Source organism: Anarrhichthys ocellatus, unplaced genomic scaffold (assembly GCF_004355925.1).
Source record: "Anarrhichthys ocellatus isolate YVR2014 unplaced genomic scaffold, GSC_Weel_1.0 scaffold24, whole genome shotgun sequence".
Classification (NCBI taxonomy): domain Eukaryota; kingdom Metazoa; phylum Chordata; class Actinopteri; order Perciformes; family Anarhichadidae; genus Anarrhichthys; species Anarrhichthys ocellatus.
The window spans coordinates 9,013,336-9,022,885 of record NW_022280054.1 but is presented as its reverse complement, the minus strand read 5'-3'; the positions used below and the strand labels follow the sequence as shown (position 1 = coordinate 9,022,885).

The following is a 9,550-nucleotide window of genomic DNA, read 5'->3' as shown; positions in this document are numbered from 1 at the left end:
TAATTTCCTACATGACGCTGAAGTAAATATGACGACAACCTTCCAGCTGCCCACAGCTGCACTACACCCGTCTGGACAAACACTGTGAGGAAGATTCAACGATTCCCCACCCAGGACAAAAGCACAACGCTAAAAACCTTTAATACTCTGCTTTCATTATCTGCGTCTAATGAACCTTTTCACAACAGAGAGGTCAGAGCTATTTTTTTTAATATTTTAGTCAAATGATAAGGTTTACCCTCAATTCCACAGCTGCTCTCTAATTCCGGCTCCTGGAAGGCCACTCATTTGTTATCAGGAAACGGGGCCAGTGCACCTTCACTATCTATCAGTCTTGGGGACTGTCTTGAGGGGGGGGGGTCACCTGGCAACACACTCACCTCCAAGTAATGATGCAGCCCAAGGCCGTAGAGGCGGGGAAGCTATAACGCAGGCTGTTATTGGGCCGCCCACCTGCCCATGTATCAGTCTAATGCTCTTTATAACCATCACATACAAGCTACTTTCATTCATCCACACCAGGGAGAGTTTATTGCCGGGGTGTCTGCTTTAGAGACACATATGAGTCAGACATTTTGGAAAACAGTGACAAGCTGCCACAGTCTGTGTACGCTCACTGTTTTATTGGTCGCATTTGCACTCTCTCGTGTGCTGCTCGGAGGAATGGCATAACTGTGTCTGACACAGTCCTGACACTACCCCTTTCCGTTCTCACTCTGTCGTTCCTCTTCCCTGGTAAGTGTGTGCCTCCAGGCCATCCTGCAATACACAAAAAATGAAAACAAAATGTGCGAAAGTGTTCAGACTGAATTCAGAAAGGTTTTGACAACTAATTTTTTGTATCAAAAGGGAATGATGATCATTGAATTGTGCAGGGAGCTTTTTTTCTGCCTCGATCTGAGACGTGAGACACTAGAAAGATGTTTTCTTCCAAATTGACAGTAAATGTAAATGTTTCTGAGCATTTAATCACTGTTTGAATTGAATTCACTACATTCGATGGGATATACTGTATGTGCAATATTTGAAACGACTTAAAAACTTTAAAGGGAGATTGGTTTGGTAAAGATAAAATGAGACTAAATTGACTAAATGAAGGCTGCATGTAAAGATGATAATGCACTATTACAATTGGCATCTTTCTTTAAATAAATCATTCGGAGCACAATCCTGAAATAAACGGTTGTAGCTGAAATGGTAGGTAACTTCAGCCTGCGTCTAGCACACTGATGAAACGTTTTGAAGCTTACTCTATTTCAGTGGTACTGACTGATGAATATCTCAGAATTGATTTTTTTTAATTTGTGGTTTGGAGTAGATGATGAGTCCACTTATCATCCACCAAAGAAATGCATTTGTGTAACAATCCTCAAAGTGAGTCTAGTTTGCCAGGCAAAGAAAAATGACATTCTCTGGATGCAATGCCTGTCTTCAAAGTCAGTCAGAACACAAGATATCAATGGACCCCCAGTGAGGCCAGTGGGGCCAGCCCACCGGGCCTGGCTCCAGCACCGCCAGCATATCGGGGCCCCGTCCATCTGTTGCCCTTGTTCTGTGTGTGTATGCTGGCCTACTCAGCTCCCATCTTTATCATGTGCTGAACTCCGAAGCCTTTCTGTTTCCTTCTTATTAGGCCTGAAAAGAAGCACCAGATGGCTTGTGGGAGAAAAAAAGAAATCATCAAAAAATCAAATCTCCTCCAAAAGGGAAAGTGGCACCACCCACAGCCATGGTGGAGCTCTGAAAGATTTAAGACATGCATGGCACACTTTAAACACACACACATACATAAAGACCTCATTGGTTAATAATTGAGTGGCGCAAACAGCATTAAGTCCCGAGAAAGGATTGACTGCAGCAGATAAATCAGTGAGTGATCTCTTGATATATTGACCCAACACATATGCCCTTGACTCTTTGTGGCTGTGTCAGGGCAGAGACTGTGTGTGTGTGTGTGTGTGTGTGTGTGTGTGTGTGTCACACACACACACACACACACACACACACACACACAGATATAAATCTGCAGCAAGCCAAGTTAGCTTAGTGTAGCACAAAGACTGGAAGCAGCTAGCCTGGCTCTGTCTGGAAGTTTCTATCAGCACCTCTAAAGCTGTTTGGATGGTTGGTTGCTCTCCTTTGTTGAGGCTTTTTCACATTAACATTATTTCATAAAACCACTGAAGAAATAAGAACACAGTGTTACCTTGATGCGCTGAGGCCCTTTGCAATAAAATCTAAACTGAATCCTCTTTAGATGCTTTAGTAGTTTTCATAATAACAATAATTGCTACTGACTTAACTGCCATTTTGCACAGATTTTAGCTTCAAAACTCGCAAGCAGCTGACAGAAAACATATTCACAATCGTTTTCAAATACAACGCCCTGAATCAAATGTGATTCTAAACACTCTCTGAACCCTCAAACAGCCCCTTTTCTTTCTTGTTCTTTCCACATAATGAACCCACCCCTCATTCTTTCCAGTAAATTGTTCTGCTGAATGCCCTTGTCACACTCTCATGATTTTTGATTCAGCTACTCAAGTCATGAGAGTCCGAGAGCCGTCTGAAGCTCAAAATACCGCATGACACTTTGCAGAGAAATGTAGCACGCAGCCGCGAGATCATCTGATGGCTTTTCTTCAGGTTATCCAGGCTTACAGACACACACCCACCATCACATTAGTGGCTGCGCTCTTAACAGCAACTTAGCGATTTCAATTCCCTCTTGGCTGCTGCCTGCTTTCTTTTTCATTTGACTGTAAGGGCAAAATGAAAAATAGCCTGTGAGGTTTCATACATCAGACATAATTAGAAACATAATTGTGAAGCGACGTCTGTGTGCGACTTTGTTCTTTTTCATGCCTGTGATACATTCAGGTAAATGATGTGGCTCTCCTGAGGTTTTGTTTCACCGCAGTGTAATGTCCAGGACTGGGGTTCCCTTAGAGCAGGGCCACCGCTGTGTTTCCTTCTCCGGCCTGGCCGAGCTCCTCGGAGAGCCAGGTCTGGGTGTCCGGGCTCAGAGGAGGTGAGCTGGCCGAGGTGATGGTTTTTTTGATCCTTGCACCAGACGCTGTCTCACCTCCACAGCAGACAGGCTCTTTATTCAGTGACGCCTGAAATTAGATGGGGCACTTTTTAGGGGGATGGAAATGTTGTGGTGGAATTGGCAGTGAGGTAGTCCCTGTCAATCCCAGAAACTAGCCTCTGGAGATTTATATATGCTGGGGCCTTACTATCGTCCTAAACAGAATGACTTTCATACGTGCGTGCAAACTTTGGACACAATTCCCGCAATATGTTTCTGCATGTGCGCTATTGTGCAGTCAGTCATGCGTGAGGCGATGCTTAAACTGCAACACAATTGCAGCTCTTCTAGAATTAATTCAGCACTGCCAAAGCCAGCATATGCGCTTGTTTTATGCAGTGATTCTGCGTATGTCCAAGCTGTTGTCTTTTAAGGTCTTTATCAGGGATGAAGGATCTGTACGGTGAGGTGATGTGTGCATCTGTGAAATAAAACTGACCTAGAAGGGTAGAGCTTGTGCTGTTTGTCACTTACTTATGCATAGTTATGCATAAAATAAACAGGAATCACAAGACTCTCTTTTCTGTCTTTGACCACGTCTTCTTCTTCAGCACCTCTTCCCCATCTCCTGCCTCTCTGTCTCTCTCTCTCTCTTTCTTTTTCTGCTTCCCGCTCCTTCTCCCTCTGAGCGACTCCCCCTCTCCTTTTGTCTCTCCCCCCACCCCCCCTCTCCTTTCAGTACTGCAGCCCACCCTGCTCCAAGTGTTAATGGTACATGCCATTAGAAAGCCCATCTCTGGAAGGGAGGAGGGGAGGGTGGTCTCAATCTCTGCTAAGAGGCTACTTTAGTCCCCCCCCCCCCAACATAAGCACATTCACAGATGTCTCCGCACGCGTAGAGCCGTGTCACCAGTCACGACAGAGCAGGCTGCTTCTGTGTGAGCCAACGAGCCGCGGACAGAGAGAGAAACAGTGAGGGACAGAGAGGCACAAAGAGAGGCAGAGTGGAGAAAGGGAGGGAGGCAGAGCACGAGAAAGAAGAGGTGAAGAGCCACGGAGCAAAAAACACACAGCTACATCGCTGCCACTCTGACGTCTCCCCCTCATGCGCCTGTTCCGGCTAGTGTGAGCGCAAGAAGAGGAGAGAAATAGAGAGAGAGAGATAGAGAGAGACAGAGAGAGAGAGAGAGAGGGACGGACAGGAGGAAAATAAATCCCGGGAGCCTGTGCCCCCCTCTTTGCTTTATGTTCCTTTCCTTTTTTTTCATCTCCATCAACCAAGGCATGAAGGCGGGTGTCAGCTGGCACGGCAAAATAAAAGAAAGGGATGCTTTGACTGCTGCCTCTCTTTCGACAAGGGACAAGGAAGAGGAAGGGGGGGACAACACACAGCAGGGACAAAACCGGGATTTCTAGAATGAATGGGAGTCCTTCTGCCGCATGCGCTCGGAATAGCAGCCACACGCTGAAGTATCTGAATGAGGTAAATAACGATCCCACTTTATCTTCCTTTTTGTTTTTTCCTGCGTGCCTGATTGGTCGGCAGGGTCAGATAAACATCCGAGAGGCACTTGAAAGCATGCACATGAGCTTGATAGAGATTTAACAATTTCCATGCTGATGAGGTTTGGAACGGCGACAGAGAGATTGCCATCTTTGTCCCTGGGTCGCTGCGTGCAGCAGCACGGTGGAAGTAAGAGGGAAAATCTATGCATGTTGCATGCCACAGAGAGGCAGTGTGAGCCGGGGGGGGGGGACAGAAGAGTCAGTGTCGGCCTGATGAAAAGAATTGCTGATAATCCTCATGATGAGCATTTATCCAGCAGAGCTGCTGCTGCTGCACGAGGTCCAATTAGAGTTTGGCTGATAAATGCCAATTAAATTCATACAGTAAAATATGAATTTCATCCCATGGTACACATTAAAAATCATGCGGTAGAAATAAAATATTATGAAGACTCCAAACAAAAAAAAGGAGCAGGAAGTTAGGTTTAGAACAAAATACAGTGCGTGTTTTCTAAAGCAAAGCCTGACAGAGCACTTTCTCTGGTGACCCTGGGGAGCCGCGCGCTGCCTTCCAGTCAGAGAATAACAACTTGTCCACAGGAGCGAACAAAAAATGGGCATTGGCTTGAGAAAAGGAGAGCTTGAAGCGAAGTTAAGTGGGCTGTACGGTTTCATTTCTGACACCTACCTGGGAAGCCCTGGCTGTTTGCGAGCAGACGCAGCGAAGTGGTTGTTCTGCCGAACAGCGCAGGTGCACGAGCAACTCCCTGATCCCGGAGAGAAGAAACAACAGTGCATTGTTTCAACCCATGTTCCGCTTCTGTCCAGTAATGAGGGCATATGTTGGCAGTAATAATCATGAAAAAAAAAGCAGGAAGTGTTGATAGTCTGGCAACAGGGAGTCATGTGAATGTGCGTTGGCAATATCAATATTGCAGTGTTCGGTGCTTAATTAGATGTATGTTTGTACTTAGCAGGGCTCTTCAGTAGTGTCAGAACATCTTGCACAGAGCGGTTACAGCGCCAAAGGTCTGGTCTTCTGTCCTAGGTCCTTACTCATGTGTCAGGAAACATCAACATGACTCTCCCTGAAAGTTCTGACTGGTCCAGTCACAGCACGCTGACACCCATCATGACATCAGGCATATCGGGCAAATATGCTGTCTCTGAAGATCATATTTTCACAATCAACCCACTGTGTCTGAGAAAAGGGGCATCCAAAAAGACCGAAGAACTGAGGCAATAATTGTTACCGTCATTCTTTGCGGGATTTGTTAATATTAGAATACAATTTAATAGCTATTTAGATATTATCATATTGTAGTGCTTGTGCATGTGTGACATTATGTGGTGAAATGAACCCAAACCTCTGGTCACTGCAGGGCTGTGTATCAATAATCCACACTGGGAAATCCAATAAATCAAACAGCGGGATAGATTGCTCCATTTTTGCTCGTCCCGTTTCTGAACTTCTCCTCGTCTGTTCCACGGTCCACATACATGGATAACACCTGGCGCCCGTTACTCAGCCTGTACATGTGCGATCACATGGCTGTGTGTGTGTGTGTTACCAGCTGCTCCTCTACAGGGGTGTTAGCATGCTCCTGTAACGCTGCACTCTCTGACCATGTATATATTTCATGTCTGCTGCAGTCTGGCAATGTCAGCAAATAGCATCCATATGTCATTTATGGAAGCGTTCTGTGTTCATGCCCCCTCGCCTTGGCCATACAATACACAAAGTGCTGAGCGGCCAGTTAATATGTACACACTTGATGCCACTGTGATTCATGATTTACAGTATGAAGTAGAATATAATTGAATAAGGCATATTTGCAGGGTGACATAGTTAACACATCTTTTATTTATGCTTTATCTATGGGTTGTAACCATTATAATTCATGAATGGAAATTACTTTGTAAAAAAATGTGGGTAGTCTATGTGCTTTACTGGTATCTTGCTTCTTTTAAAACAGAATTGTATCTCTTTAATCAATTCAAAAAAAGCCCTATCAAACTGTACTCTCTGGAAAAAGGTCAAACTAAAATGTTAACTGGAGAGCTGAATGGGTGTTATAGTAAGTGGACGAACCCACAACTCTTTAATAATGAAGCTTGTCACTCTATATAAACATTTGAAATGTGAAGCACTAACTCTTTGAAACACAAAGACAAAGCTACATGGCCACACATTGACATTTACACACTTTAACGCATTAACAGCATATTATGAAGTTTTAAATAACAATTTGTTAATGTTTTAACGCAACGTGGCACCAAATGTGACCCTTTTCCTCATGTGGAATAAAAAGCACACTGTACAATGAATGTCATAATCATTTCACAATACAAGTGAACTGGTTTACATCGTTGCGTGTCCACATGTGGGGGACACGTGTTCATCGCCGATAGCTCAGCATGCATTTCACACATCGTTGCACAGTGTAATAATGTGCACGATGCCCAACAAGACGGAGGGATTAGACCTCACACAAATGTTTTTGAAAGCAATTGACAAGGCTTGCCGAGGTTTAGAAACAGAGGGCAGCGTGTGGGTGCATGTAGAGCATGGCTGCCTACACTCAGAGCTCACAGATGCAGGTTTTTGAACCCCTCTCCACTCGGCCAAATTCATTTATGTTTGATGTGTGTGTGCCCTAGGTTTCTCTTTGAAGGTAGCTGCTTCGGTCACGGAGCTGTCCAGCCTGAGGCAATAAAGGGGCGAAGCAGTTGAAGTGAGAATAAAACATCACCTTTATCGCATACAATAGATACTCTATATAGCAACAACCCACAGTACTAAGTGTACAGTACAGTTTGTGCTTCGGTACATAAGGGTACATAGAACTTGAGATCACACAGTCACACATACAGCTACATTGGCTCTCGCATCGTGCTGTTGTAAATATACAGTTGGCATTGGAAAAGCACACTGAAACAGGTGCAGTGATTACTGGGGGGGAACTAATAAAACCTTTATGATCATGAATATTAACCACTGTGACTGTTTGCCAGAGTGACGTCACAGCAGCCTGATCTTTTTGAGGCTACATCAATGAATATGAATCTAGGATATAAGTGGCATAAACTATAGTTTGCATATGTTACACAGTTGCTGCTGCAAAACTACACAAAATGCTCTTTTTTAAATTTGCAATGATAATTACTAATGCATGATCAAGTGCAGATTGGCTGACTCACACCTGAAGGATCAGGATGCTGCATTCTATGTGCTTAATCCAAGTTAATAAATGAACAATAACAGTAAAGCTGCTTGTCTCAGGTTATTCAAAAATACTGCACACTGTGTTTTTTTAAATTGTCATCGCAATGTCAACTTGTAGATAAACACATCAATATAAACACAGGCGATATTGCACTCAAGGATTTTATTAATTACTTGACTAGCAGTAGAAAACTGCACTTTAAAAACATTCTTTTTTTTAACTGATGTGTTTTGTGTTCAGCGTGGTGGTCAATTTGTCTGATAACGGAATGTTGGAAATCATTTTTTCATTTTTTTAAAATGAACAAGCAATTTGTTGATGTTAGCAGTATACTGAAAGCAGCATAAAGACAGATCTGAGTACATTCCCTTTTGCATCCAAACGTTATTTACTTCCGCATCAGTATAATGCAGTCTAAAGTAGACGAGTAACAAAGATAACTTAGAAAATGCTTCCATCAATATATTGTAAAGAAAAAACTTTGTTTCAAAAAAGCAAAAATAATTGGCCCTTGAAGTATTAAGTACTTTTGTGAAGTTAAGAGTTATCTTCCTCCACTGCCTGCAAATCCCTTTGCAAGGCCTGAATGTTCATGATAAACTGTTTTCCTTTTTCACTTATTTGATTTTGTTCAGATGGTAAGAATCCAAGTTCGACATTAATAAGTAAAGGTGGCTTTAACAATGGTGTTTTCTCAATAATATAAAGTCTGTTTGGATAACAGCTCCAAAAAGTCTAAATTGTATAAGAAATATGTGATGACATGGTTTCAATATGGCCCATGGTGGTCCCAAAGGCAAGGGCTTAAAACACATGCCCTTTTTAATGAACAGCTTAGAAGTAAAGTTATAGCAAAATAAAACCAAGATCAATCTGTTGGGCCTTGCAGCAGTGCTGTCGTACCTCCGTGGATTACACTCCATGGGGCACTTAAAATCTGTCTGGCTGCCCATTAAGACGGCCACTATCCCGGCTCGTTAATGTCCTGCAGAGGAATTAGAATAAACTGTGCTCCACAGACTTATGCTGGCAGAGGCCCTCTGCCTTCTCTCCAGCAGCTTTTTCTCCTTCCAGGGACAGCAGTTGTTTTGCCCGCGGTACATCAGAGCAGAGTGACCAGCAGCACAGAATAATTAGATGTTCAATTCCTCCTTCAGCAAAGGTTGCCAAAGATAATCACTATGTAGGACATCACCACTCACTTAATCAGGCTTGAAAACCGAGGATTATAGGAGGAGGGATGGGACGCCCTGGAAGTAGTGAAGCAATACGAGTCACAATCCAGCGCACTAAAATCAAAGGAATGGAGTGCTCAAAGTGTGATAAAAGCTGGATTTTAATATATTTTTGTTTGTTATCTTTTCCGACATTGTGCTGACTGAATGCTGGGCCGTTTTGGTTATTCCTCTTTTACACGTTTGAGAGTTTATGTTTGAATTTGTTTGTTGACGTGTCTCCCAGAGTCTCCCAGAGGTAGCTATTTTGAATGGCTTGTGACGCTGATCAATGTGTCTTTGTCGAACAGTATGAGCCAGGTACTCCTGAATCAAGTTTGAGTTGGGGATTATATTTCATTTAATGGAAAGCTAGGTTAATAAAAAACAAGGCGTCCTTTCAATGTGACATTTTTGCTCATGCCAAGAATAGAAACCCTTTGGTTCGATTGTTCTTTTGTTTGCGGGTGCACTAGAACAGCTAACAGAGCAGGTTTTCTTCTTTCAGATCTCAAGGAGTCATTTTATTGTGGACAAAAACCTGTAACATGTTCGTAAAAGACTGCTCATCC

At 43.3% G+C, this 9,550-nt stretch overlaps 1 protein-coding gene across 5 annotated transcripts in view; it reads left to right on the top strand.

Annotated features, from left to right (window-relative positions):
- Window positions 1–3,940: 3,940 nt before the first annotated feature.
- The window catches only part of b3gat1a (beta-1,3-glucuronyltransferase 1 (glucuronosyltransferase P) a), a 69,061-nt gene continuing 63,451 nt past the window's right edge, over window positions 3,941–9,550 (top strand). For 4 of the 5 annotated variants that reach the window (XM_031860563.1, XM_031860564.1, XM_031860565.1 and 1 more), the window contains exon 1: window positions 3,941–4,514. The gene's annotated coding sequence lies outside the window, so the exon portion shown is untranslated. The remainder of the gene's footprint in view (window positions 4,515–9,550) is intronic. The other variant, XM_031860566.1, reaches the window with a different exon arrangement.